The following is a 7,787-nucleotide window of genomic DNA, read 5'->3' as shown; positions in this document are numbered from 1 at the left end:
TAAAAGAGGAATACGTTTTATTATTTTGTCTTTTGAGTCCCTTTAATGTTTTGGATTTCAGAAAATAAAAGCATTTATGACTTGAGATGAACTCACTTACTAATGCATATGTAGTACAAAAACACCTATATACTTAACATAGTTAAAAGGTGTTGTGTACTTTGGCAACTAGCTTTTGACCAGAAAATGTCATAAAAAAGTCCTGCTCTGTAACCATCTTGGTACCAACTCCAATAAATGGGGGTGGAAATACCAGGTGAATGGTGCTCCCGCGGTAGCGAATGTACAGGATTAAAATAGTACCAAAAAATAAAAATAAATTAACATAATTTATTAAATACACAATGTGTTTAAATACACAAGGTGTTCCAGCCTTCTTCAGGTGTCTAAAGAATGGGCAATACACTGGGCTCTTATATACCTATCTCCATATGAAGTATCTAGAGCTACCATTCAGCAGAGAAAATCATATAAAATTAAATTCCAATACATGGTTTGTCTGTGTAATACAGTGCGCCATTCTCTGCTTCATAGTTAAGGGTCCTGAATAGAGATGAGCAGATTGATCTGCAAAGGATCAAATTTTCTGAAATATGTGGTACTACACAAATTCAAACACCTTGAGATTCAAGAGTATTGCAAAAAAAAAAAAACATACCCTGCACCATTTCCCACATGGCTGAAGAATCAGAGAGCGGGCTAATGATGTTTTGTGCGACCGCATGGGATTCCCCATAATGCCCTGCAGCTATGACATCGAATGATCAATCCAAATTTGTTGATTAAGATTAAAAGTGGATAACACAGATAACTGGATTATACAAATCGCATTGAAACAAAATGTCTCTCTCCCAATCTCACTTTCTCTCCGTTCCTCTTCCTTTCCATCCTTACCACTTGACCTCTCTCTCCTTACGAAAACTACTATTGTTATAAAATTATTTTCCAAGCAATTAGAAGCTTTCCGGTATCGTGATTAACAGTGAATTCATTCAAAGCAAATCGACAATTTGGAGAAAATTTGGCGATGCCGACAAATTTGAATTTAGAATAATTTGCTTATTTCTAGTCCTGAATGAGAGACTGTGCTGAATTGGATCGAAAAGTTCTGATATGGTTTTTGAAAATGTTTTTTCTAGACCAGAAAATTCCTTTAAATTTAAGAATTCTGTTCACGCCATCTTTTAATTCCATTTAATCAATTTAATTTAACTTTTTAAAGGTACCTTCTCTAGGACACCAAAAGTATGTTTAACCATGCAATCTAGGCTCCTAGACGTTGAAGGTCATGGGACCCCTCACAGCCTCAATAATTATGATATACACTCATTCTCTAATGGACCAAGAAGCTGAGGGCCCTTATCGTACATTGACTCAATACTAGAGATGAGCAGATCAAGCAAAATTTGAATTTGCCGGCTCGTGCATCATTTCCCGGGAAATTTGATTTGCAGAGAAATTATTTTCCACAAATTTAATGTCCCTTATTATGCTATGGGGTCTCTTTGATCCCAGAGCATAATAAATGTAATAGGTAAAAGATAAAGAAATATGATAATTGCTTACCGGTAATTTGATTTTCCAGAACCATGACAGCACCGTACAGAGAGTATCCGCCCCCAGCAACAGGAAACCTACCAAGATAAAAGGGGCGGTACCTCTCTTCCTCCCCAGTGTGTTTACAGAGAATAAGAGGTAACCGCCTTGTTAAGACATATATGTATACAACAATAGTTATCAATATTCACCTTATAGAGTTTACACAAACCAGGGAGGGAAGTAGCACGGTGCTGTCATGGTTCTGGAAAATCAAATTACCGATAAGCAATTATCATATTTACCCTTCGCCATGACAGCACCGTACAGAGAGATTAAAATAGATGAAATCCCTAGGGCCGGACCACCGCTGAAAGAACCTTTCTCCAAAAGGAAAGATCAGACAGCCCAAGATCCAACCTGTAGTGCCTGAAGAAGGTGGTCGGAGATGCCCAGATTGCCGCTTTGCAGATCTGGTCTACTGGATGCATTAGCTCTTTATGCCCAAGAGGTAGCTATTGCCTTAGTAGAATGTGCTTTTATAGCAGGAGGGGGATCACGGTCAGAGGCAGAGTAGGCTAAAATTATGGCCATTATAACCCATCTGGCAATCGTGGACTTAGTAGCTGCTTTACCCTTGTTTGCCCCCTGAAACTAAACAAACATGGCCGAGGACTTCCTCTACTGACTTGTTACCTCAAGGTATCTAAGGATACACCTTCTCTCATCTAGGGAGTGAAATGTTATTTCCCCTTGGGTCTTTGGTTCATCACAAAACGAAGGAAGCACTATTTCCTGACTTCTGTGAAATTTAGAGCTTACTTTTGAGAGGAAAGCTGGATCTGGCCTCAACATCTTGTAAGATGTTTGTAAAAGGGGGATTGATTGAGAGAACCTGTAACTCACTCACCCGCCTAGCAGAGGTTAGTGTCACCAGTAGGACTGTTTTTAGTGTGAGCACTTAAATAGCAGTGGATGAGATGGGTTCAAAAGGAGCCTTTGTAAGGGCATTGAGGACTAAATTAAGGTCCCAGGGGGCTACCCTTCGACTGGGCGAAAAAGATACTTTTATAAACCTATATATCCATGGGTGATCAGCTATTTTATGATCGAATAGTGCCCCTAGGGCTGGTAACTGCACCTTTAAGGAGCTAGTGGAGAGACCCCTCTCTACACCTCTTTGAAAGAATTCTAGTATTTACGAAATGGGAAATAGCTGACTTTGGTGAGTCATGACCCGACCGGAAAATTTAAGACATTTATTCCAAATCTTTTCATATTTAAGGGAGGTGACTTTTTTTCTGCTCAACAGAAGAGTTGAAATTACATTTTCTGAGAAACCCCTGGCCGATAACAATCCCCTCTCAAATTCCAGGCAGTTAGGTGTAATCTGGGAACCTGAGGATTGGTCACTGGACCTTGGGAACAGTAGATCTGGACTGTCTGGTAGGATTCAGGGGTCCGAGACTGACATGACCCTTAGCCAAGTAAACCAGGCCATTTTCGGCCAGAAGGGGGCAATCAGTATTACTCCCGTAACTTCTTTAATACTATGGGAATCAAGGGAAAGGGCGGGAAGGTATATACCAGGCGAAACCACCATTCCTGCAGAAGAGCATCCACCCCGTCTGGTGACTCCCCTGGATTTAGAGAATAGAATTTTTCCACCTGACGGTTTTCTCTGGTGGCAAATAAATCTATTTCCGGAAGACCCCAGGCCAAACAAATCTGATCGAAGACTCTTCTGTTCAGAGCCCAATCTGAGTGAATGGCGACTTAAATAATCGGCGATGATGTTTTTTGAACCCCTTAAGTGGCGGCTTGAAAGTGATAGAAGATTTTGCTCTGCCATGGAGAATATTTTCTCTACCTCTAACATTAATGGGTCTCACCTGGTTCCCCCTTGGCGATATAAATAAGCCACTGCTGTGCTGTTGTCCAATAGGATTACTACATCCTTCCCCATACAGTATTTTAGGGTTGCCTGTAATGCTTTCTTGACTGCGGTCAGTTCTTTTAGGTTTGAAGAACCCCTTTTTAATTTGGAATCCCATGGACCCTGACACCAACCCCCCTCTAGGTGGGCACCCCAACCTGTCGGGCTTGCGTCCGTGGTGATTGCAACTGGATTTTGTACTGTCCATGAGACCCCCTTCAAGAGATTTTTTGAATCTTCCCACCAATTTAGAGAATTTAGTGTTTTTGCAGACAGCTGAAATTTGTAGACCAGGCGATCTCCTACTGAGGTCTGTATTTCCAGGATATCCCACTGTAGTCTTCTTGTGTGGAAATGTGCCCACTGTACCGCTGAAATTGTTGCTGTCAGGGATCCTAGCAAGGACATGGCTTCTCTTACCGAGATCTGTCTCTCTTAAATATTTGCGATTTTTTGTTCGATTTTTTGAACCTTCTCTTGTGGGAGGAAGCAACGCTGATGAATATCATCCAGGTTGATGCCCAGAAAGGATTGAAGTTGAATGGGCTTGGGTCTTGATTTTTCTTTGTTTACTATCCAACCCAACCTTGTTAGGATGGATATAACTTGTTTGACCACTAAAGTACAGGCATTATCTGAGTCCTCGACTATTAAAAAATCGTCTAGGTATGGCACTATTAATATGTCTTTTTTTCTTATATAGGATGTCATTTCTGCCACTACCTTGGTAAAAATTCTGGGCGCTAGTGACACCCCAAATGGCAGGCACTGATATTGCAGATGCAAAAGGACACCTTGGAATTCCACTGCCACCCTGAGATATTCGTGGTGGTCTGGGTGTATTGGGATGTGATAGTACGCATCCTTTAAGTCTATCACTGCCATGAAATAGAAGGGGTACAAAAGCTCTACTGTCGATCTCAAAGTCTTCATCTTGAATTTTTCTGTTTTTATATATACTTTCAAGGCTTTTTAGATTTTTTATTGTTCTATTGGAACCATCAGTTTTTTTTACTAGAAATAGATTGCTGTAAAAACCTCTTCCTTTTTCCAGCTGAGGCACACTGACTAACACTCGTTTGTCTAGTAACTTTATAATTTCTGCTTCTAATGCGATCTGCTTTGTCTTGCCTACCCGCGTCTCTATCATCCGAAGTAGGGGAACAGAAGAAAAACTTATTTTTAAGCCTCTGGAAAGGGTATCCACTACCCATTGGGTAATGGTCAGCGAGGCCCACTGATGAAAAAACTGCTTTAATCTTCCCCCCACTGGTAAACTGGTGTATTGGTGTTTGGGCCCCCCTTTGTAGGTGGCGCCCTTGTTAAACAGGAATCCCTGGAACTGACTCTTCTCCAGGCTCGACCCCCTCTTCCACTATCCTCTCTCTGGCTTCTTCCTCTTCCCCTAGTTATTGACCCTCGAAAGGATTTTTTATATTTTTGAGAGGGAGGGGGAAAATTTCACTTTTTATCGGCCGCCTTCTCTAATATGTCCAGGACTGTCCAGAATAAATAGTCACCTTGGTAGGGGATGGCACATAATTTCATTTTGGATTGGAAATCAGCTGACCAGTTTTTAAGCCTAAGGGCTCTCCGTGCCGAGTTTGAGAGACCACAGGCCCGGGCCGCAAACCTCACGCTGTCTACTGAGGCGTCAGCTGCTTTCTGGATAGTGGGGAGTGCTTCCAGGAGTTGTTCCCTAGGACATTTTTTCCTTATCTGGGACTCTAGTTCTTGTAGCCACTTCACTAGAGACCTGGCAGTACATGTGGCTGCGATGCTGAGTTTAAAGGAACCTGCTGCTGCCTCCCATGTGCCCCTGAGGAATGTGTAAGCCTTTTTATCTAAAGGATCTTTTAGAGAACCTAGATCCTCAAAAGAAAGGGCTACTTCCTTAAAAACTCTGGCAATAGCCACATCAATCTTCAAGGATTTTTCCCAAACACTAGTCAACTCATCTTCAAAAGGATACTTCCGTTTAAGTGTGTTTAGGACTGACACCTTTTTAATTGTTTTTTTTTTTCCACTCTTTTTTTATCAAGGAAATTAAGTTTTTGTAGACTGGTTACACCCAATGTTTGCGCTCCTTCAGGTTACTGAACATGGAATCCTGTACAGATCTATGCTCCCTCGGGGTCTCTACCCCCATAGTAGACATAATGATTTTTAGTAGATTTGTTGTTTTTTCCACCGGGAAGCAAGGTTGGCCATATTCCCTATCAGATGAAGATGGTTCTGAGCTATCAAAGTCAACTAATTCTCCTGATTCTTACTTTTCCTCCTCTGAGCTAATGTCTGAGGGTGTATGCTGTATGCCTGAGGATGTGGACGGATCCCGGATATGTCGTATTTGCTTTTTTACAGTGTTTTTAACTTCGTCTTTGAGTAAGGTTTTTATCTCCTGAAACAGAGACGGGGATTCCTCCATTACTGTTTTCTCTATACAGGCCCGGCAAAGCTTTTTAGCATATGACTTCTGTAAAGCGTCCTTGCATAAGGCACATTCTTTATTTTTTGTCTTGGTCACTGTTTTCCTAGGTCTATCCTAAAATAGGTAATGACACCAGTCAGTATGTGTGTGTGCAGTAGAAACACTCACCCCTTCCTAGGACCCCGGAACTACTGCGCCAGGAGCAGGTTTCGGCTCATCTCCTTCAGGTATGTTTGGATTCTCAATCTTCTCCGCAGGGACTGGAACACCAAACTTAGAGCAGTACCACACTCGGCAATGTGATGCCAAGCGCATCTCAGCTGCTCAGGGACCCACACCATGTGCCACTTATAATCAGTGTGGGAGGAGCAGGGGTTGCATTGGCGAGGGGCTGGTCTCTCCTCTTTTTTTTTTCTGTTACTGCGGTGACCTCTGCAATGCCATGTGTATTGGCGGTCTCCTCCTCCGAATCCGGAAGCAGACCACCCTGTAGCCTGCGCCGACGTCATATCCGGCATCACTATGCCCACAGAAGTGACCCCACAATAAGCATGCGCCATTCTGAAAACTGGTACCATCTTTCTTATGCGCTCCCGGTGCTCTGCGCTCCTCTCAGCACCAACCTCTGAATCCGGAGGTTGCCCGCCGACGTCCCACGCTCTTGTTGGAGCGATTCCTCCAAGAAGAGTGCCCCCACCTCTTAGAACAACCCTCCGGCCGCCAGGTTTCCGAGTCAGCACCGCACCAGGAGAAATCTCCCCAGGTATACTGTGCCATTGTAGGTATCCTCTTCCAGAAAGAGGAAACCACACTGGGGAGGAAGAGTGGTGCCACCCCTTTTATCTTAGTAGGTTTCCTGTTCCTGGGGGCGGATATTCTCTCTCTCTGTATGGTGCTGTCATGGTGAAGGGTAAAATACTTATACTCACCTTACTGCTTACCTTTCCGGACCCTGCATTCCTCACCATCACCGGTCCAGTTCTCACCATCACCGGTCCAGTCCTCATCATAGCTTCAGATTACTGCCGCTCATGTTGTATTCCCCAGGGGTCTCAAGGTAGGCCCAGACTTCTGGGTCTGATGAGGCCTGGGAGGGTTTTGTGCATGCAAAGTCATGGATCATGCCATGAAATAAAGACGTCATGACCTTTCGCGTGCTTGTACTGATTGCTCCAAGGTCTAATGAAACCCGAAAGCCCGGGCACAGCACGAAGGGTCCAGAGAACTCATCTAGAGCAGCGGAGATAGGAAAATGTGTTGAGGACCGTTCATGTGACAGAGAGGAGCAGAGAGGCCAAAGAGGTGAGTGGTAAGTTCAGTATTAGGATTTTTTTTTACATTTTGAATGCCTTCCAAGGTTCAGAAAAATGTCGTCTGAAAGCCTCCAATTTGCTTAATTTGCACGGCAGCAATTTACAAAAAAATCAGCATTTTGGCAAATGCTCATTTTTTGTAAAATTCTAGTTCAATTCAATTTGACTCCAATTTATTCATTTGTCTCTACTCAATACTTGAACAGTCCTTGTGCATTAGCATGTATTGTGAATTCTGATGCTAGGGGACGCTATTTGCAGCTGGTCTGTAGCACTCCTGCTGGTAACATGCAGTATCAAAAATCTTGGCTCAGGAACAAAATAAAAACTTTAAAACAATCTAAAATCTAATGTCATTTTTCATTCTTCTTCACTCACGTATTTTTACTCTTTTTATTATTAGCTACCACTATTTTTTTTTTGCACATCTGATATTAGCAGAATCATATTAAAGCATACACATGGTAAGTGCAGATAGAAGTCCAATATATTCATCCTCTGTTGCCAAATTTCTTTTTTTCTGCTATTGTAATATTTTCAGATAAAAAAGCCGAGAAAGGTGATGTAAGAC

Source organism: Phyllobates terribilis, unplaced genomic scaffold, assembly GCF_046119375.1.
Source record: "Phyllobates terribilis strain yellow unplaced genomic scaffold, ASM4611937v1 Scaffold_7__3_contigs__length_470593459, whole genome shotgun sequence".
Taxonomy (NCBI): Eukaryota; Metazoa; Chordata; class Amphibia; order Anura; family Dendrobatidae; genus Phyllobates; species Phyllobates terribilis.
The sequence above is the reverse complement of the archived record's forward strand: the minus strand, read 5'-3'. Positions refer to the sequence as shown.